At 40.6% G+C, this 23,086-nt stretch overlaps 2 pseudogenes; both read right to left on the bottom strand.

Annotated features, from left to right (window-relative positions):
• Positions 1-19,647: 19,647 nt before the first annotated feature.
• Positions 19,648-19,980, bottom strand: LOC110290516 (large ribosomal subunit protein eL30 pseudogene; annotated as a pseudogene).
• Positions 19,981-21,251: 1,271 nt separating this feature from the next.
• LOC110290401 (large ribosomal subunit protein eL33 pseudogene) lies at positions 21,252-21,620 on the bottom strand (annotated as a pseudogene).
• Positions 21,621-23,086: the final 1,466 nt, after the last annotated feature.

Here is a 23,086-nt window from a genome sequence, read left to right as displayed (position 1 = left end):
ATGGTTTTGTTTGGAAGAATGTGGATTTTGGGACTTTGGATTTAGAAAGCAGTGGAATGCTTTAAATGGATGTAATGGGCCATCCTAATAGGAATATAGAAGACTTTGTTGCTGAGAGTAATTTGAACTGTGCTAACCTGGCCCAAGTGGCTTTAGAGGAGAAGAATTTCATGTAGTGTAGAGACTGATTTTGTGGATTTTTTTTTTTTTTTTTGGTGAAGAATGTGGCTACCTTTTGCCTTTGTCGGAAGAGTCTGCCTGAGGCTAAGGTGAAGAGAACCAGCTTAGTTGCATTGACAAAGGAAGTCTCAGAAACTCCCATCATAGACTTTGTTCTCTACATAAATCTCATAAAGAACATTTTAAACAAGTGCTGCTGAGAATGGAAAAATATAAAATACATGGAGTATTAAAGGTGTATCAGAAAGTGAAATGGAGCTGAATCCTGTGTGAACAAGCCTACGGGGGCCAGGAAGTGGAATGTGATGGTTTGTATATGCTCAGCTCAAGGAGTGGCACTATTAGAAGGTGTGACCCTGTTAAAGTAGGTGTGGCCTTGTTGGAGTAGGTGTGTCACTGTGGGTGTGGGCTTTAAGACCCTCATCCTAGCTGCCTGGAAGCCAGTATTCTTCGAGTAGCCTTCAGATGAAGCTGTAGAACCCTCAAGCTCTTCTTGAACCATGTCTACCTGGATGCTACCATGTTCCCGTCTTGATGATAATGGACTGAACCTCTGAACCTGTAAGCCAGCCCCAACTAAAGGTTGTTCTTTGTAAGGTGTCGGTTCACAGCAGTAAGTAAAACCCTAACTAAGACAAATGGACATCACACTTAGGAAAATCAACCCAATTATACCTCTCCTAAAAGTTTCAGAATTAGCTTATATAGACATACTTGTTTAGCTTCCTGTGGAATTTTGACCCACATACTATAGACGGAAGAGATATCTAAGGACAATCACCTTGGGCCCACGGTCCACAGTGTGAGTCAGTGCAAAGAATATGTAGAGAATGAGGAAAGTTCCTTTGCTGAAAGAATGGACTAGAAACAGATCGAATGGTTTTGTAATGAAAGAGAGTGAGAAATGGGAAGAGAAGAAAACAGAGGCTGGGGGAGGGGAGAAGGAGACAGGAGCACAGAGTGAATGGTACCTCTTTGGACCGTGGAAATCCAATGTACAATTTCATCTTTGCTGAGAACACAGCAGTGACTTTACATGAAGGCAGCGGGCAGCAGATTTACCAGCTCGGTAAGGGAACCCATCACACAGCTCCAGATTTGTTGTTCATCAGCCTTTCCAAAAACATTTCACTATATTGAATTTAAAGGACTTTTAAGAGATGGTGAAAGGATAGAACTCAAATCGAGACATTTTATGACCGCCAGGATTTCCTAGCTACCTGCAAATATTTATGTTTCCTCTGAAAAGGAGTAAATAAAACTAGATTTCTTACAATGGCTTTGGCTCAGCTGCTTAAACTCCTTAAAGTGCTGCTATTTCTTTAAATGAGATTAAAGACATGCTCTACCTGTGTAAGAAAAACAAGCGGCTCTTCATTTTATACTCTCTATACTTAGAGGATATTTTGCTTCTGATACTAGATGTGTTGTTTTTATCCCAACACCAGCCAGCTTTCCCACTCTCCAGACACTAATAAGGCATCCCACATTAATTTCTGACACTTTGGAACTGGGTTTTAGACTGCTCAGTTGCCCAAGACTGCCTCTACTTGGACAGCAGCCCTAAGCCTGGGCTTTCTACCCTGTTACATGCTAGGAGGACCCTCATGCAATTCTTCTTGGGCTTGCTATTTTTTTTTAATGTGTGTTTCAGAGCTCAGGGATATACATCTATTGGTTTATCATAAAAGATTTGATCAAGGATATAGACGAACTACCAAATGAACAATTAATTGTGACTAGGTCTTGAAAGCCTGAGGGCAGGACTGGTACTGTAGTTTTGCGCTGCCTTCTCAGTGTGTGGACACCTTTACTAGCCCTGAATTCAATTTTATGTTCCAGGTACTATGTGGGGGCATCATCATCACACAGGCAGAATCAGTTGTTAACTCTCTAACCTCTCTGCCCTTCCTTAGAGTTTGGGATGTGGGATCGTTGGATCCAAGTTTTTATTATTAATTTGATCTTTCTAATGGCCAACCCCTTTTCAGAAACCCAAGAACTGCCCATTATAATACGAGATATTCCTGTCAACCTTGAAATTTAGAAACTTTATGTCAGGAAACTGGGGTAATGGTCAAACATTAGAACAAAAGATGCTTCGAGAACCTATTATAGGGATTATAACAGATTTCAGAATTTTTGTGAAAAGAATAGGGAATGGAACACATGATAGTCTCTCATAGTAGCGTACTACTTCATAGAGATGTGGTGGGTGATGTTTAGGCTTGTTCCTCTAATCTTGATTGTGTCCAGCAGTCTTCAGAACAGGACTTCCAGCAAGTCCAAGGACTGCAAAGGATCATGGACCAGACCTACCTACTAGAATGCCTTTAGCTATAGCAGCAGATGACTCCTCTCCTGGCTTAAATAGAAAGGAAATTTTTTTATCTGCCATCACTGCAAGGCCTAAAGTGGGAAGTGCTGAAGATTTGCCCAAGATAGCAGTGAGAAGTGTCATCACTCATCTTTCCTCTTTGCCACGGTTAGGGAATTGTCAGCTTTCACGCTGGCTTCCTGCTAGGTCACAAAATAGCTGTAGATGTTTAAGGTGTCCTATCTAGACAGAAATTCTTATGGGAATTAGAGAGCATATTTGCTATGCCTCTCCACTAAGAGTGAGTAAACTTCCGGGGGGAGCCACCACGAGGCTTGTCTCTTTCCTTCTGGTCTGAATTTGGTCACAGTCATGTTCCCTGAATCATCACTAGTAGGAATGGGCTGTACCAGCTGCTTGGATGATTTACACTGTTCTATGATCCCAGGTAAGATGACTTTCCTCTGTCACATGCAGATAGACTTTTACATAAATTTAAGCTACAATTAATAAGAAAGCAAAGGGGAATGGATGTTAAGTAGGCAACCAACACTTTGTAGAGGTTATTCCCTGAGTTAGTTCTCTAGTGGCACCATGACAAAACACTAGAGACCAGTGACTTAAATTTTAAGGTTTTACCATTCTGGAGGCTGGAAGTTCAACATGAAGGTGTTTGGCGGGCTTTGTTTCTTCTGAGGCCCGTCTTCGCTTGCAGATGGTTTTCTTCTGGCAGTATTCTCACACGGTCACACCTCTGTATTTCATGAATCCTAATTAGTCTTTAAAATAAGCATGAATGACTTTGGGTTTCGTCCCTTAAAGGACTCATTGAACCTTATTGTCTTTTATGAAAACATTTTTATTATAGTTTGATGGTCTTGCTTGCATAATGAGTTTTAGCACCGTCGAGTCCCCATTTTCCTGTTTTATCCCCATACCTCTCTTGTTAAAAACCCTTCTTACCAACTAGTACAACTCCCACCTCCATGCTGCCTTCTTACGAATGACCACTGACTTTAAATATTTTGCCATAGCAGAAATGGGAGGTTATTTGCTGGAGCAAGAACAGCGTATCAATGGCTATACTATGGAATAAAGTGATACTCCTCCAACAACAGTGAACTGCCAAGGGTCTCCTAGAAAGGAGTTGAGCCTCATGGGCCACTGCCTCATTTATGATGAATGATGAGGAGGTGAATCTTGTGCAGAGAACCACAGTGAGTTCATGAGTATAACAGCAATGTCATGTCCAGAAGGCTATACTGACTCATATTTTTTCCTGCCATTCTTTACTGTACTATTTCCCAAGTCTTGGAGTGGGTGATACAGCTGTCTTATTTTGGGCTGAGCATGCCACAACCATTTATTCTCTGTACGTTAGCCAGCTATGGGTTTCAGCACTAAACACTGCCAGACATAGTAATGTTATGCCTGTTTTGTGAACCCCAAAAGACCCCCAAGGAGCCAATTCCAATGCGTTCACACTAGGGATTTTATTTAAGCTCAAGCTTGCACTACAACATCTCTGATACAGCAGGATGGGAGGGAGGGTGAAACCTTGAACCCAGTTTTAGGCAAGCATTTATAGAGGTAAGCAAACAAGTAAGGGGGTTTCTAGCCTGGCACACATCTGACTGGGGGGCTATTATGGAATTTTTTTGTCCTTTAAAATGGTGCTGGGAGCCAAATCATAAGCTTAACTTCTGCTTTCCTCCTGATTGGTGGTTGTTAGGGAGTAGAGTGCCAGGGGCAGGCTTGTAACCTGGAAACTCGTGCTACATGCAGGTTTGTTGGGGAGTAACCTGGAAACCAGTGCTAGTAGTTAACTCAAGTTTAACTTTAGGTCAGGTTCTCTAAGATGGAGTCTGAACCCAAAATCTGGTCTCTCAGTAAGAAGCCTCTCTAACAAGGGCTGCAGGCAGCACTAATGTATGGGTCTGAGCTTTTAGAAAGCAGTTTGACACCATCTAAAGACTGCCATATCCAGGGATCCATCCCATAATCAGCTTCCAAACGCTGACACCATTGCATACACTAGCAAGATTTTGCTGAAAGGACCCAGATATAGCTGTCTCTTGTGAGACAATGCCGGGGCCTAGCAAACCCAGAAGTGGATGCTCACAGTCAGCTATTGGATGGATCACAGGGCCCCCAATGGAGGAGCTAGAGAAAGTACCCAAGGAGCTAAAGGGAACTGCAACCCCATAGGTGGATCATTATTATGAACTAACCAGTACCCCAGAGCTCTTGTCTCTAGCTGCATTTGTATCAAAAGATGGCCTAGTAGGCCATCACTGGAAAGAGAGGCCCATTGGACTTGCCAACTTTATATGCCCCAGTACAGGGGAATGCCAGGGTCAAGGGGTGGGGGTGGGTGGGTGGGGGACTGGTGGGGGGAGTGTATTGGGGACTTTTTGGATAGCATTGGAAATGTAATTGAGGAAATTACCTAATAAAAAAAAAAGAGAAAATATATTTCAGTCTTCAAAAGTTTCTAAGGAAAAAAAAAAAGAAAATGTAAACGAGGAAAATACCTAATAAAAAATAAATTATAAAAAAATAAAATAAACAAGTAATAAAGAAGATAAACTATAAAAAAAAAGAAAGCAGTTTGACAATATGATTTATCAAAACGATGGTAGCAGGCTCCTGGGTAGGGACTATGGCTACCCCAGCCGTGAGCTCTTGCCCAGGTCTACAGAACCAGGTACGAATTCCCTCCTGTGAAGTGGGCCTCAAGTCAAAGAAGAAAGTAGTTGGTTATCCCCATAACTGCCATGCCACTATTACACTAGGGGTCATGTCTTACCTGTTTTAGGCCATGACTGTAGCTTGCAGCATTTATAGATGAGGAAGACTGTTGATGATTTGATGGTAAGACTCTATTGCTGGGCTGGGCATGGCGGTGTACGCCTTTAATCGCAGCACTGGAAGGAAGGCAGAGACCAGTGAGTCTCTGTGAGTTTGAGGGCTGCCTGGCCTACATAGTAAGTTCTAGGACAGCCAGAACTACTACATAGAGAGACTTTGGAGAGAGAGAGAGAGAGAGAGAGAGAGAGAGAGAGAGAGAGAGAGAGAGAACTGCTGAGTTATAGGACAGAGAAAAATCAAGTTGCAGCTGAGCTGGAAGCTTCTTCTGTATCCAATAGCTTTCATCTCCAGGCTGATGGAGATGATTTTTGGGTATTGGGGCTAGGATTTACTATCTCTCTCTCTCTCTCTCTCTCTCTCTCTCTCTCTCTCTCTCTCTCTCTCTCTCTCTCTCTCTCTATTTACATTTATTTGTTTATGTATTTATTCACTCTACATCTTGATCATAGCCCCCATTCCCTTCTCTCCTCCCAGTCTCACCCTCATAAACTCCTCCCCTCATTACCACTTCCCCCTCTCCTCAGAGAAGGAGAAGCTCCTCCACCCCTCAGGTACCACCCAGCTCTGGGATAACAAGGGCAGCAGGACTATTCCTCTCCTACTGAGGTCTGATAAGGCAGTCTGGCTAAGGTAAGGGTGTCCAATGGCAGGCAACAGAGTCAGAGACAGCTTCCACTTCAGTTGTTAGGGGGTGGGTGGGGGCATCTTTAGGATGTGCCAGAGACCTGGGATAGGGGAAGACCACAGGGTGTCTATGGGGTTATTCTAGCTGAGACTCCTAGCACTGGTGGGATATGGATCCTGATTTAGTCTGCTAGCTGGTGTGGCAAACCAGATATTTAAACTCTTATTTGATCCAAACTATAGTCATTTCAGAGTCCTTTCTGTGAAATCCCTTTGATGTTTCTTTTAAAAGTATAGATTGGTAGCCGGGCGTGGTGGCGCACGCCTTTAATCCCAGCACTCGGGAGGCAGAGGCAGGCGGATTTCTGAGTTCGAGGCCAGCCTGGTCTACAAAGTGAGTTCCAGGACAGCCAGGGCTATACAGAGAAACCCTGTCTCGAAAAACCAAAAAAAAAAAAAAAAAAAAAGTATAGATTGGTGACCGATGTGGTTGTGTGTGTGTGTCTGTGTGTGTGTGTGTGTGTCTGTGTGTGTGTGTGTGTGTGTGTGTGTGAGAGAGAGAGAGAGAGAGAGAGAGAGAGAGAGAGAGAGAGAGAGAGAGAGAGAGAGAGATGTATGCTATATTTCCCCTGTATGAGGGAAAGTCTCTCATAGTATTGGGGCAGATCTATATTCTATTACTGTTTCTTTAATAACAGCATAATTTGACTTCTCTGATATGACTTTATAGAATGCTTATGCAGTGAAAGATTTAAAATCCATAGAGATCAACTGATCTAGGCTCTAGGTGACAGTGCTGGTTAGTGACTGTGATGGTTTGCATGTTCTTGGCCCAGGGAGTAGCACTATTAGGAGGTATGACCTTGTTGTGGCCTTGTTTGATTAGGTGTATCACTGTGGGTGTGGGTTTTAATACCCTTGTCCTAGCTGCCTGGAAGCCAGTCTTCTCCTAGTGACCTTCAGATGAAGATGTAGAACTATCAGCTCTTCCTGCATCATACCTGCCTGGATCCTACCATGCTCCCATCTTGATGATAATGGACTGAATCTCTAAGCCAGCCCCAATTATATGCTATCCTTATAAAATTTGCTTTGGTCATGCTGTCTGTTCACAGCAGTAAAACCCTAAGACAGTAACTAAGGCTGTTCTTCTGACTCCTGGTCAAGTGTGGTCTCCTCAGTACAAGGGCAAATGACAGTGCATAACCCCATTGATCAGCATTTTTTAAGTCTATTCTCTAAGAAATAATTCAATAGAAAACCTAATTTATTACATGGGTTTTATTCTCTTTGTGTCCCACTTTACAATTTAAAAAATTATTCATTAATTTTACATCCCAATTTCAGTACCCCCACTCTTCCAAGTAGCTCCCCAATATCCTCCCCCCATTCCTCTCTCCCCTTCTCCTTAGAGAAGGGGGAGCCCCTTCTGGGTGTTAACACATTAAGTCACTGCAGGACTAGGTTCATTATTTCCCACTGAGGCCAGAAAAAGTGACTCAGTCAGGGGAACAGGATTCACAGGGAAACAACTGATTCAGGGACAGGACAGCCTCCACTCCAGTTTTTGGGAAACCCACATGAAGACCAAGCTGTGCATCTGCTACATTTGTGCAGGGGGCATAGGTCCAGCTTGTGCTCATTCTTTGGTTTGTCATGGTTCAGTCTCTGGGAGCCCCCAAAGGTCCAGGATAGTTGACTCTGTTGGTCTTCCTGTGGAGTCCCTGTCCTCTTCAGGTCCCTCAGTCCTTCCCCCAACTCTTCTATCAGACTTCCTGAGCTCCATCTAATGTTTGGTGTTGCCTCTACATCTCTTTCCATTGGCAGCTCACCTCTGCTGGCTGGTGGATCCAACTGACAGGCATATAAATTTGTCTTGAAAGCACCTTGTCACTGAATGCTTTCATTTTATAGATTGGGGAAATTGATGCCTGTTAAGTGAACTCCAATCTGAGCTAAAACACACACTCCTTCTAGACACAGCCAACTTATACAGTCTTCCACAATTTAGACAATCATTTTCAGCCCTTTTTGCTATGGTTCTAAACCTTAAGAATTAAGCCTGTATTTGCCATGTACTAACAAGCTTAATTTCTAGCTGATGAAGTATTGGTGGGAGGCATGTCTTCCTTTGCCACACAGGAGACTAGGCTGGTTGTCTAGGCATGGTGGTTGATGTGTTTTTGAGTCTGTTGCTTGGCTTGTAAGATGTCCATCAGATCTTAGAGGACATCTCTACTCTGAGGAAGTGTCACCTGGCATGAGGATTAACACTTCCTCACAAAGGAAGAATATGCATTAGGTCTGGGATTTCTAACAGCTCCTCACTGTGGCTTTATTTGTTGGTTAAAATGGCTAAAGTTAAACAGCTGTGTAGCCTCGAATTAGATGTGAGAATTTTGAGAAACAATTCAGATTAGATAAGATCAGGAGAGTGGAAACCTTAATGGCAGGTTAGTATTGTATGAATTAATGTTTGTTTTGAGCATTTCAGTTACTCCGAATTATATTTAGGTTTATAGCAGGGATCTGAGGATAAGACTATTCAATGTCCATTAGAATAAGAGAGTCTAGTTAACACAGTTTTTCAGCTCTGAACTTCGATATGGTATACAATAAGAAGCAAAGTCCCGAGGGCCACAGGCCTCATCCGGCCGGATCAGCGCCGGGGTAGCGGGAGCGCAGGGTTGCCTGACGCCCGCCAGCTACCCACGACCCCCGCCACAGGATTTTGGGACTGCTGGTGAGTGGAACACAGCTTCTGCTCCAGTCCAATCACGCGGGACCTGAGACTGCTCTGGTTGGGGAGAGAGAAATCCGGCCTACATAGGGCCACAACCCTCTTCCGGTCAGAAAAGCACCAGGGCAGCTGGGGCGCAGGGTCGGCTGACACTCGCCAGCTACCCACAACACCCGCCACAGGATCTTAAGACTTCGGGTAGTGGAGCACAGCTTCTGCTCCAATCCAATTGCGCGGGACCTGAGACTGCATTAGTTAGGGAAGCAGAAACCAGCCTGAGTAGGGCCACAGGCCTCATCCGGCCGGATCAGCGCCGGGGTAGCGGGAGAGCAGGGTTGCCTGACACCCGCCAGCTACCCACGACCCCCGCCACAGGATTTTGGGACTGCTGGTGAGTGGAACACAGCTTCTGCTCCAATCTTTAAACAGTGACAACAATAACAACTAACCCCAGAGATTACCAGATGGCGAAAGGTAAACGTAATAATCTTACTAACAGAAACCAAGACCACTCACCATCATCAGAACCCAACACCCCCACTTCGCCCAGTCCAGGGCACCCCAACACACCGGAAAAGCTAGACACGGATTTAAAAGCATATCTCCTGATGATGATAGAGGACTTCAAGAAGGACTTTAATAACACACTTAAAGAAATGCAGGAGAACACTGATAAACAGGCAGAAGACAATAAAGAGGAAGCACAAAAATCCCTTAAAGAATTGCAGGAGAACACTGCTAAAGAGTTACAAATCCTTAAAGAAAAACAGGATAACATAATCAAACAGGTAGAAGACATTACAGAAAAACAGGAAAACACATCCAAACAGATGATGGAAATGAACAAAACCATACTAGACCTAAAAAGGGAAGTAGACACAATAAAGAAAACCCAAAATGAGGCAACACTGGAGATAGAAACCCTAGGAAAGAAATCTGGAACCATAGATACCAGCATCAGCAACAGAATACAAGAGATGGAAGAGAGAATCTCAGGTGCAGAAGATTCCATAGAGAACATCGGCACAACAATCAAGGAAAATGTAAAATGCAAAAAGATCCTAACTCAAAACATCCAAGAAATACAGGACACAATGAGAAGACCAAACCTACGGATAATAGGAGTGGAAGAGAATGAAGATTTTCAACTCAAAGGACCAGCAAACATCTTCAACAAAATTATAGAAGAAAACTTCCCAAATCTAAAGAAAGAGATGCCCATGAACATACAAGAAGCCTACAGAACTCCAAATAGAGTGGACCAGAAAAGAAATACCTCCCGACACATTATAATCAGAACAACAAATGCTCTAAATAAAAATAGAATACTAAAAGCAGTAAGAGAAAAAGGCCAAGTAACATATAAAGGCAAGCCTATCAGAATTACACCAGATTTTTCACCAGAGACTATGAAAGCCAGAAGATCCTGGACGGATGTTATACAGACACTAAAAGAACACAAATTCCAGCCCAGGCTACTATACCCAGCCAAACTCTCAATTAACATAGATGGAGAAACCAAAGTATTCCACGACAAAACCAAATTCACACATTATCTCTCCACGAATCCAGCCCTTCAAAGGATAATAACAAAAAAAAACCAATACAAGGACAGGAACCACGCCCTAGAAACAACAAGAAGGTAATCCCTCAACAAACCTAAAAGAAGACAGCCACAAGAACAAAATGCCAACTTTAACAACAATAATAACAGGAAACAACAATTACTTTTCCTTAATATCTCTTAATATCAATGGACTCAACTCCCCGATAAAAAGACATAGACTAACAAACTGGCTACACAAACAAGACCCAACATTTTGCTGCTTACAGGAAACTCATCTCAGAGAAAAGGATAGACACTACCTCAGAATGAAAGGCTGGAAAACAATTTTCCAAGCAAATGGCATGAAGAAACAAGCTGGAGTAGCCATTCTAATATCTGATAAGATTGACTTCCAACCCAAAGTCATTAAAAAAGACAGGGAGGGACACTTCATACTCATCAAAGGTAAAATCCTCCAAGAGGAACTATCAATCCTGAATATCTATGCTCCAAATACAAAGGCAGCCACATTCATTAAAGAAACTTTAGTAAATCTCAAAGCACACATTGCACCTCATACAATAATAGTGGGAGACTTCAACACACCACTTTCACCAATGGACAGATCATGGAAACAGAAACTAAACAGGGACACAGTGAAACTAAGAGAAATTATGAATCAAATGGATCTGGCAGATATCTACAGAACATTCTATCCTAAAACAAAAGGATATACCTTCTTCTCAGCACCTCATGGTACCTTCTCCAAAATTGACCACATAATTGGTCACAAAGCAGGCCTCAACAGATACAAAAATATTGAAATTGTCCCATGCATCCTATCAGATCACCATGGACTAAGGCTGATCTTCAATAACAAAATAAATAATAGAAAGCCAACCTTCACGTGGAAACTGAACAACACTCTTCTCAATGATACCTTGGTCAAGGAAGGAATAAAGAAAGAAATTAAGGACTTTTTAGAGTTCAATGAAAATGAAGCCACAACATACCCAAACTTATGGGACGCAATGAAAGCATTTCTAAGAGGAAAACTCATAGCTCTGAGTGCCTCCAAAAGGAAACTAGAGAGAGCACACATTAGCAGCTTGACAACACACCTAAAAGCACTAGAACAAAAGGAAGCAAATTCACCCAAGAGGAGTAGACGGCAGGAAATAATCAAACTCAGGGGTGAAATCAACCAAGTGGAAACAAGAAAAACTATTCAAAGAATCAACCAATCAAGGAGCTGGTTCTTTGAGAAAATCAACAAGATAGATAAACCCTTAGCCAGACTCACTAGAGGGCACAGGGAAAGCATCCTAATTAACAAAATCAGAAATGAAAAAGGAGACATAACAACAGATCCTGAAGACATCCAAAACACCATCAGATCCTTCTACCAAAGGCTATACTCAACAAAACTGGAGAACCTGGATGAAATGGAGAAGTTCCTAGACAGATACCAGGTACCAAAGTTGAATCAAGATCAGGTTAATGATCTAAACAGCCCTATATCCCCCAAAGAAATAGAAGCAGTCATTAATAGTCTCCCAACTAAAAAAAGCCCAGGACCAGATGGGTTTAGTGCAGAGTTCTATCAGACCTTCAAAGAAGATCTAATCCCAGTTCTTCACAAACTATTCCACAAAATAGAAACAGAAGGTACTCTACCCAACTCATTCTATGAAGCCACAATTACTCTGATACCTAAACCACAAAAAGACCCAACAAAGATAGAAAACTCCAGACCAATATCCCTTATGAATATTGATGCAAAAATCCTCAATAAAGTTCTTGCTAACCGAATCCAAGAACACATCAAAACAATCATCCATCCTGACCAAGTAGGTTTCATCCCAGGGATGCAGGGATGGTTCAATATACGGAAATCCATCAACGTAATCCAGTATATAAACAAACTCAAAGACAAAAACCACATGGTCATCTCGTTAGATGCGGAAAAAGCATTTGACAAGATCCAACACCCATTCATGATAAAAGTCTTGGAAAGATCAGGAATTCAAGGCCCATACCTAAACATGATAAAAGCAATCTACAGCAAACCAGTAGCCAACATCAAAGTAAATGGTCAGAAGCTTGAAGCAATCCCTCTAAAATCAGGGACTAGACAAGGCTGTCCACTTTCTTTATACCTATTCAACATTGTACTTGAAGTCCTAGCCAGAGCAATTCGACAACAAAAGGAGATCAAAGGGATACAAATTGGAAAAGATGAAGTCAAAATATCACTTTTTGCAGATGATATGATAGTATATATAAGTGACCCTAAAAATTCCACCAGAGAACTCCTAAGCCTGATAAACAGCTTCGGTGAAGTAGCTGGATATAAAATTAACTCAAACAAATCAATGGCCTTTCTCTACACAAAGAATAAACAGGCTGAGAAAGAAATTAGGGAAACAACACCCTTCTCAATAGTCACAAATAATATAAAATATCTTGGCGTGACTCTAACTAAGGAAGTGAAAGATCTGTATAATAAAAACTTCAAGTCTCTGAAGAAAGAAATTATAGAAGATCTCAGAAGATGGAAAGATCTCCCATGCTCATGGATTGGCAGGATCAACATTGTAAAAATGGCTATCTTGCCAAAAGCAATCTACAGATTCAATGCAATCCCCATCAAAATTCCAAATGAATTCTTCAACGAATTAGAAAGTGCAATCTGCAAATTCATCTGGAATAACAAAAAACCTAGGATAGCAAAAACTCTTCTCAAGGATAAAAGAACCTCTGGTGGAATCACCATGCCGGACCTAAAGCTCTACTACAGAGCAATTGTGATAAAAACTGCATGGTACTGGTATAGTGACAGACAAATAGACCAATGGAATAGAATTGAAGACCCAGAAATGAACCCACACACCTATGGTCACTTGATCTTCGACAAGGGAGCTAAAAACATCCAGTGGAAGAAAGACAGCATTTTCAACAAATGGTGATGGCACAACTGGTTGTTAACATGTAGAAGAATGCGAATCGATCCATTCCTATCTCCTTGTACTAAGGTCAAGTCTAAGTGGATCAAGGAACTTCACATAAAACCAGAGACACTGAAACTTATAGAGGAGAAAGTGGGGAAAAGCCTTGAAGATATGGGCACAGGGGAAAAATTCCTGAATAGAACAGTAATGGCTTGTGCTGTAAGATCGAGAATTGACAAGTGGGACCTCATGAAACTGCAAAGCTTCTGCAAGGCTAAAGACACCATCAATAAGACAAAAAAACCACCAACAGATTGGGAAAGGATCTTCACTTATCCTAAATCAGATAAGGGACTAATATCCAATATATATAAAGAACTCAAGAAGGTGGACTCCAGAAAGTCAAATAACCCCATTAAAAATGGGGCTCAGAACTGAACAAAGAATTCTCACCTGAGGAATACCGAATGGCAGAGAAGCACCTGAAAAAATGTTCAACATCCTTAATCATCAGGGAAATGCAAATCAAAACAACCCTTAGATTCCACCTCACACCAGTCAGAATGGCTAAGATCAAAAATTCAGGTGACAGCAGATGCTGGCGAGGATGTGGAGAAAGAGGAACACTCCTCCATTGTTGGTGGGATTGCAAGCTTGTACAACCACTCTGGAAATCAGTCTGGCGGTTCCTCAGAAAATTGGACATAGTACTACCGGAGGATCCAGCAATACCTCTCCTGGGCATATATCCAGAAGATGTCCCAACCGGTAAAAAGGACACATGTTCCACTATGTTCATAGCAGCCCTATTTATAATAGCCAGAAGCTGGAAAGAACCCAGATGTCCCTCAACAGGGGAATGGATACAGAAATTATGGTACATTTACACAATGGAGTACTACTCAGCTATTAAAAAGAATGAATTTATGAAATTCCTAGCCAAATGGATGGACCTGGAGGGCATCATCTTGAGTGAAGTAACACAATCACAAAGGAACTCACACAATATGTATTCACTGATAAGTGGATATTAGCCCAAAACTTAGGATACCCAAGATATAAGATACAATTTGCTAAACGAATGAAACTCAAGACGAATGAAGACCAAAGTGTGGACACTGTGCCCCTTCTTAGAATTGGGAACAAAACACCCATGGAAGGAGTTACAGAGACAAAGTTTGGAGCTGTGATGAAAGGATGGACCATCTAGAGACTGCCGTATCCAGGGATCCATCCCATAATCAGCTTCTAAACGCTGACACCATTGCATACACTAGCAAGATTTTGCTGAAAGGACCCAAATATAGCTGTCTCTTGTGAGACGATGCCGGGGCCTAGCAAACACAGGAGTGGATGTTCACAGTCAGCTATTGGATGTATCACAGGGCTCCCAATGCAGAAGCTAGAGAAAGTACCCAAGGAGCTAAAGGGATCTGCAACCCTATTGTTGGAACAACATGATGTACTAACCAGAACCCTGGAGCTCTTGTCTCTAGCTGCATATGTATCGAAAGATGGCCTAGTCGGCCATCAATGGAAAGAGAGGCCCATTGGACTTGCAAACTTTATATGCCCCAATATAGGGGAATGCCAGGGCCAAAAGAATGGGAATGGGTGGGTAGGGAAGTGGGGGGCGCTATGGGGGACTTTTGGGATAGCATTGGAAATGTAATTGACGAAAATATGTAATAAAAATATTAAAAATCAAAAAAAAAAAAGAAGCAAAGTCCCTCTGCTTGTATCATCTCTCTTGTATCATCATCGTATTCCTGTGAGGATATTTAAATCATGAGGATGTTGAGGCTCCCAGCAGATCAGCATTTACTTCAGACAGTCTGGCTGCAGGTCTAAGAGCTAAAGAGTACCCCAGCCTCTGAGTCCAGTGCTAAAGTCTCTATTGCTATCCATTGATTAGCCGTATAGAGAGGGGAAGTACCATGAAATTTTGGTATCATTTCTTCCCTGAAATAAAATACAGTTTAATATCTTTGTATTAGTTCTACCTTTTTATCTCCTGAGAAGAACTGCTTTCTCAAAGGTTTTGATTTCTGTTATATGAGATATGGGTTACTACAGTCTATAAGGCAGCTATACTTAATGTAGGGCTGGTCAATTCTAAAGCAATTGAAAAGGCAAGCATCTCTTTCTGGAAAAATACAATTGTCTGTTATTGAGTTTTTTGATCCTCAAGACATCATTTTCCTTCAGTTAGCAAATGATGAATTGTCTAAGTACGAATTCTGTTCCGAGGTAAGCTTAGGTCATGAAGCTCCATACAACTCAGTGTAATATAGAGTGGGCCTAGGAATTATGAGGATTATTTTGTGTGCATGGTAGTTCACCCTAAGTTCTAGGTTACTTATTATTCTGAAAAAAAAAAAGAGTAACATCTGATAAAGTTTTTTTTCTTGTATCAACAGTTGGGTCCAAATAGTGGGTACTCCTCCAAATGAAGCATGTGTTCTTTACTGAGACACAATCCACTGCATGTGCACTAATAATCCTCCCACATCACTGATGATTTGATGGACATTTGTTTTGTAATTCTTACAAGTGGAATAGCACTTGCCCTGGAGAGGAAGACTGGAGAACTGGTTTTGATGTCAGAATGCTACAACGATGTTGGGTAAATCTCTGAAGCCCATTAGATTTCATTAATGGAAAGGAATTATCATCTCACCACGTGAAGGCATTTGGAACAGCCCACTTACCTATTTATCAAATCATTTATTAATGTTTATTAAATATATACCCCATACTTGATACATATGCTAGTGGGCAAGATAAATATCATAAGATTTATTAGTTATTAGTTACTGGAGGAAAAGATGTTTTTCTAAGTTGAAAATACAGGGTGTTTAGAGGATACCTTTTAGGGTTATGTTATCCAGGCTAGAGCTCAAGGGAGTCTTTCAGGATGAAAGAAAGTGTTGAGTCTTGGAGAATGAATAGTGAATTGTGGGTAAATAAAGTAAACAGCATACCAGATAGAGAGAACAACAAGTTCTATGAATTAAAATGGAGAAAGCAAGGCATATCTGAGAAACTTAAAGCAATATAGCTAGAAATAAGCAGGGGGAGTAAGAAAGAATTGGAGCTGGAGATATAAAGAGAGACCACATTATGAAGAAATATGGGAAGCTCATGAGGTGAAGAATTATGTTAAGGACTATGCTATGTTATGTTCTGGAGGTTCAAACTATTTTACTTTGAGTCTGTTTCATCAGCTATTCAAGGAGAATCAGAAATGATAGTAGGAGCTAGTCCAAAGTACTACAAGGAGAGTGTGGTAAGATTCAGAGATAGCATAATAATAAAAATCATATGGTACTGTCACAAAACAGACATGTAGTCTAGTAAAATAAAAGTGAAGACCCAGACAGAAGCACATGTAACTTTAGCCACTTAAAGTTTGATAAAGATGCCAAAAAATAAGCTGGATAAAAGAAAGCATCTTCTACAAATGCTGCTGAGAAAACTGGGCATCCATATGCAGAAGAATGAAACTAGGTCCATATATATTATCTTGCACAAAACTAGCTCCAAATGGTTAGAGGCTGAAACCTCAAACACTGAAACTGCTGGAAGAAAACATAGGCAGTGCCCTAAATGATATAGGTTTAGGAAAGGAGTCCTAAACAGGACTCTATTTGCCCAAGAATTAAGATCAACAATTGACAACTGGGATGTCATAAAAAAATGATAGCATAGCTAAAGAAACAATTAACTGGGTGAAGAGAAAGCCCACAGAGTGGGAGAGAATTTTTGTTGCTTATCTATCTGACAGAGGATTGAGGATATATAAAGAACTCAAAAAACAAAACAAAACAAAATACAAGATCAAGAACAAAACAAAACAAAACCTAAAACAAAATAAAACAAAACCATAGAGTCAAAAACAAACAAACCAAAACCAAAACTCAGAACCCAAAGTATCCATTCTAAAAATGAGCCTGGGACATGAAAAGTTCTCAAAAGGGGAAAAACATGGGATTTTTGGGGAACTTTATATATTCTTTATATTAATCTCTAGTACCACATGGTTTGGGTGTGGTGGCATGTATCAGTAATTACAGTATTCAGGAGGTAGAGACAGGAGAATAAGGATCTAAGGTCATCTTTAGTACCTTGGCAAGTTTGAAGCTATCCTGGGCAACTTGAGACCCTGTCTCCAAGAAACAAGCCAGCATGTAAGCAGGCAAGCAAGGAAGCAACCACTCGAGCACATGCTAAAAATACATTTAGTAAGATAAATTACATTTAAAATAGAAAACAAAACCACATTGGTAAGTTCCTTTTGTGCAAGGTGACTTGGCTACACTATATGGTGCCATTTGGCTGAACTGCTGTTCAGGACATCTGAGAAATTAATCAGCTTCCAAATAGGTTTCCCAGAAATTAATTCTTAGCAAACTTGTATTAGTAACTATAGAAAATGTTGCCTAGGTGACTTTTAAACACAAAGATAGTAGCAGAGAAATCGGTTACTTAGGGCTTTTAGAGAGACTTGATTTATGTCCCTGAAAATCTAGGCCATAGCATAGTGTAATGCAGACATTAAGTCTCACCAGTTTCCAGTTGACGTTTTGAAGATAATTGAGTGAGAAACCTTTCATAGTACATTCTTTAGTTGTTTTGAAGAACTTTTAAAAGAATCAGAACCTATCTTACTATGGCAATTGCTCATGTGGATATGAATAGAAAAATCTCTTTTTTTGGTGTGTGTATGTGACAGAAATATATTGTGTGTGTGTTTGTGTGTGTGTGCATCTGATTGGGGGCCACCTGCTACCCCTGTCCTTTGCTGTGGGGAAATGGATATGCTCCCTTCTTCTTCCATTAATGTCAAAGTCTTTGGCTCCTCTCCAATCTGAGTGCTTGGTTTAAATTGGAGCAGAGTATGAGGCATGCCTTCCCACACATTCTAAAAATTCCTGTTTAAAAGGATTATCTACACTGTAGTGCATAAAGTTAAAAAAAAAAGCATCCATTTATGTTTTCCTGGATCATCCAGATTGATTATAAGTGGTCAAGCTGCTCAGGCTGGGTTAGTTTGGGTGAATTGTTCTCAGACTGTGGCTAAAGAGGCTCATGATAATGCACTGCCTGCGTAGGTCTCTATTGGCTTTCTCTGTAGGTAGGTATTCATATATTAGATGCTCTCTTTTAAAAATAGGCTATCCATCCCCCGAGGAAAAGTAGAACCAAATAAATGCACTCAACAACGTATACCAGTCATCTACTGTACATGTAAATAATGTTAAGTTGTAATGAGCACTATGGAAAAGTCACACCCCATCTCCCAGAAGCTATCAACTGTCAATAACTTCTACTAAGTATCTCCCACATCCATGCTAGAATATTGATTGGCTCGATCTTGTGCAGGTCTTGTACAGGCAACCACTGTTGTCATGATTTTGTGAGTGCAACAGTCATGTCCAGAAGACCTTGTTTTGCCTCAGTTCAGTCTAGTTTCTGTATCTTCAATCTTTCTACTCTTTTGTAGTGTCCCCTGTGAAGTTTCAGGAGGGTTTATAATGTTGATGTCTTATTTATGACTGACTACTCCACAGACACTTGTCCCCTGCATTTGGACTAGTTGTGAGTCTCTGTATTAACCCATGTCCACTGTATAAAGAACATTTAAAAGTGTTCATTGTAACATACATTTAAAAGTGTAACTTATATTTTTTTCTATCTTCTTTTATTGAAAATAGATTTTTTAATCCACTATATTACAATATGGTTTCATCTCTCTCAATTCCTCCCAGATCCTCCACACTTCCTTTGCCACTCAAACCCATACCCTTTCCCTCTTTCATTTAAAGAAAACAGCAACTAATAATAATAATTAAATAAGATAAAACAAAACAAACCCGAATAAGATTAAACAAACAAACAAAAGGAAAAGAGCCAAAGAAAAGGCACAAAAACATGTATAGATGAGGAGACACACATTCACACACACAGAAATCCAAGAAAACCACAAGACTATAGGCTAAAAAACCAAAATCCCTGACAAAGCTTTATGAAACAGAGTTACCAAAAATGTCAGTGAGTTCCTTCTATTTTGCTATCTGTTACATCTATAGAGCTATGGGTCCTGCCTTTAATTGTGATTTGTAGACCCAGCGAGAGAAAACCAACGTTTTTACCATCTAGCACCATACTAGTTAGTGGGGTAAAGGCTCTAGGTAGTCACCAGCTTGATTTCTCCATGTTCAGTGAGTTGTATAAGGGTTGTTTTCAGTAAAGGGTCCTTACCATCAGTTTGTGGAGAGCAATCAGTAGTCTGACATAAAGAAGACTGTGAAGGAAATTCAATACATTCGTCCAAATACAGGAAAATTAAAAGCAAAGTAACTTTAATATATTTTTAAGCTCTGGCACAGTTTCGTTAAAGGAAAACTATCCTGGTTTACTTCTCAGCAGTCTGTTCTGGCATGCTTCTAATAGTATGAGACTCACTTGCATAGCCAGTGTGCATACTCAGGTGTATTTTCCACATGGTGTGCCCAATTCAATATTATTGCCACTGTAGTGATGGACACCAGTTTTAGCCAAAATGGCATAGTATCCTAGTACCGATTTCCTGAAAGGTGGGCAGTTATTGGAGAGGATAATGAACTTTGCTTTGAGTGATCATCTTCAGAGTCTGTACCCCAGCACGTACTTTCCATTTTTCTCCTCTAAGCTGGAGCCTAGAGTTGATCAACTCCAGAAATGTTTTCATCTTCTTTGCAACCACCATCTTCCTGCTTTAGGTGTGGGACAATCTGCAACCAAGATTAAGTCACTAAGATGGCTGGGGAGAGAGAGCTCAACAATATACTTAATAGTTAAATGTATAAGCATGACCTCTGTGTCTAGACACATTATCATGTTGCTGTGGACTTACCATCTACAAAGGCAGGTCAACATTATATTCATGTAACGGAGACTCAAGTGTACCCAAAGTGTGGATAATTTGTCCAACTAATGAAAATTTCTTTGTAAATTCCCCAGCCAAACAATATATATTTTTTCCTCTACTTATGTGGAATTTATATTCCATGTAATTCAGTTTATAGTAAAATTGTAAAAAAGTGCCTGCTTATTCTAAAGCAACTTTCATATTTGTAATGATAATGATAAAAATGATAAAGTTTTAATTTCTGTGATGTCTGAGGGACATTTGAAAAATAACACAGGAGATTCACTATTTTTGCTTGTGGGAGATCATGTTATGGTTTTACTGGCAGTTGTCACCTAAATAGTGGTAGTGACTAGGAATAGTAGCATGCCCTTTTCAAGTTTTTCTAAAAAAAAACAGTCCTCAGGAACCCAGACATATGCCTCTAAACTTAGCTGAGTCAGGAGGATGATAAATCAAGAATGGATTGGGTGCACCAAAAGTTCAAGGTAATTATGAGTTACATATCAAGACCCTGTTTCAAGAAAAGAAAACCTCAGGAGTCTTTACTACCAAGTTATGAACAAAGCTAAAGAGATTAAAATAAGGAAGATGTAATAAAGCTTTCTTGAAGAGCTCCAATTATGTTGTGGAAGGTAGATAAATAAATGAGTTGTTGGGGAATTCTGTGAAGGGCTGGTAGAGTGATAGTCACTTCAGGACAGCAACCCAGCTCTTCCTATGTCTAGAAAGCTCAAGATATGGGGGAAGGTTGAGAAGAAATGGTGGAGTGGCTAAGGCAATCCTGATCCCCAAGATTCCAGACTTTTGAAGTTTCATATTATTCCAACAGTGAAGAAAGTCTCTCATATATATATATATATATATATATATATATATATATATATATATATATATATATATATATATCACTAGACACTGTAGTGTGGAACAAAATTATCATACAGCTGGTGACTAAGGTATGGACCCAGAGTGTATCATAGCATTGTTTGAGAACTTATCAGAAATAAGTTTTGGGCTCAATCCTGGACATACTTATGTTTACTGTATGTCTGCCATGGTACTTTTTTTTTTTCAAATCTACTTTTATTTATTTACTCTCCATTAGTTTAAATCTGGGATGGGTACCGCATCACATGGATTCTGTGTCCAGTGGCCTTTGCAGGAAGGTTGCTTCGGAATTTGGCACGAATCATACTGCTGTTTCCATGGGCCCAAGATCACTTTTCCCCAGATCACTCTGGTTTTGTTTGGTTTGCCTCCAGGAATCACTGTATTGTTTTATGCTTTATACACATAAGCACATCTCTTGCCTGAGTAGAACTCTGTTTCATCTCGGGCATAAACACCTTCAATTTTAAGAAAAGCCATGTGCTCTCTTTGGTTCTGGAGACCTCGCTTGTAGCCAGCAAAAATGGCCTTGCACCACAGCCTTCCAGACATACTTGCTGTTAGAAGTCCTGTTCCCAGCAGGCCTCCACAGGTGCCAAGATGGCAGAAAGAGGTGTCATGGTACTTTTAAGCTAGTAACAAGCCATAGAAATTTATTTCCTACAGCTTTGGATGTCAAGAATCCCAAGTTCAAGGCGCTATCAGATTTGGTGACTAGCCAGAATCACTTTGTGGTTTATGTAAATCAGAAATGCTCACATGGGAGAAGGGATTCTCTTTTACAAGACACTGACTCCACTCACAAGGACAGAGGCCTTATGGCTTAATTAACTTTCTTTACCCTAGTACTTCATTATTGGAGGCTGGATGATACAGATGATTTTTAGGAAGATACAATCAGAAAGCTTAGCATTTTGTCACGGAGAAGTGAACAGCTTTACTGTTCTGCTCACCGACACATCTCAAGTACCTAGTCCTATGCCTGTTCTGTTTTATCTGTTCAGTAAGTCTATAGTGAGTGTTAAATGGACGTCCAAAAGCTTATGAATGACAAACCTGGATTTTGAGCCCAGATCTGAGATTAAGAAATCCTAACAGTGTTCTTTACCAGGACTGTGCTGAGTTCATCAACAATACTTACATTTATAAAGAAAACAATTATATTCTTTCTTGCTTTAATACACCATTCTATTTTTTAAATGTGCCCTTACACTTAAAAAATATATTGATTGATTGATTGATCGATTGATTGTGTTGACACACTTGCCACAATGCGTACATCGATGTCAGAGGAAAACTTGCAAAAGTTTTGTCACCATTTGGGTTCCACAGATCAAACTCAAGACTCCAGGCTTGCCTTTTATCCACTGAGCCACGTGTGCCTTCCCTAATATGATATTTAGTACATTCTGTTGTGATATCAGGAGAGAGTGAATATGAAGAAGAATACTTTTTAGGTTAGGATTCAATGTAATGGGTTAGCTCAAGGCATTTTCATACATGTGTCATTATACTGTGTTCTCATTCATTCCACTCTTTCATGGCCTTCCCTGTCTGCTTCACCCTTCTGGCTGATTGTCCTCTTCTCCAACTACCTGGCAGTCTTAGACAAACTACTGTCACCACTTTTTACCATTTTCTTTTTTAAACATTTATTCTTGGGAAAACTATGTTACCAGATTAATTGAGAAGTAGAGTAATTTGCCATAAATTAAAACTACATTAAGGGACTAAGGCTGTGGCTCAGTTGGCAGAGTGCTTTCCTAGCAGGTACTTAGTCCCAAAGATTTAGGTTATAGCAACCCATAAATTAGGCATGGTGGCACACATCTGTGATAGCAGAACTCAGGCAGAGGAGAGGCAGAGAGGCAGAGAGGCAGAGAGGCAGAGAGGCAGAGAGGCAGAGAGGCAGAGAGGCAGAGAGGCAGAGAGAGAGGCAGAGAGGCAGAGAGAGAGGCAGAGAGGCAGAGAGAGAGGCAGAGAGGCAGAGAGAGAGGCAGAGAGGCAGAGAGAGAGGCAGAGAGGCAGAGAGAGAGGCAGAGAGGCAGAGAGA

Source organism: Mus caroli, unplaced genomic scaffold (genome assembly GCF_978045245.1).
Source record: "Mus caroli unplaced genomic scaffold, Mus_caroli_1 scaffold_2, whole genome shotgun sequence".
Lineage (NCBI taxonomy): Eukaryota > Metazoa > Chordata > Mammalia > Rodentia > Muridae > Mus > Mus caroli.
This window is presented reverse-complemented; position numbering and strand designations above follow the sequence as displayed.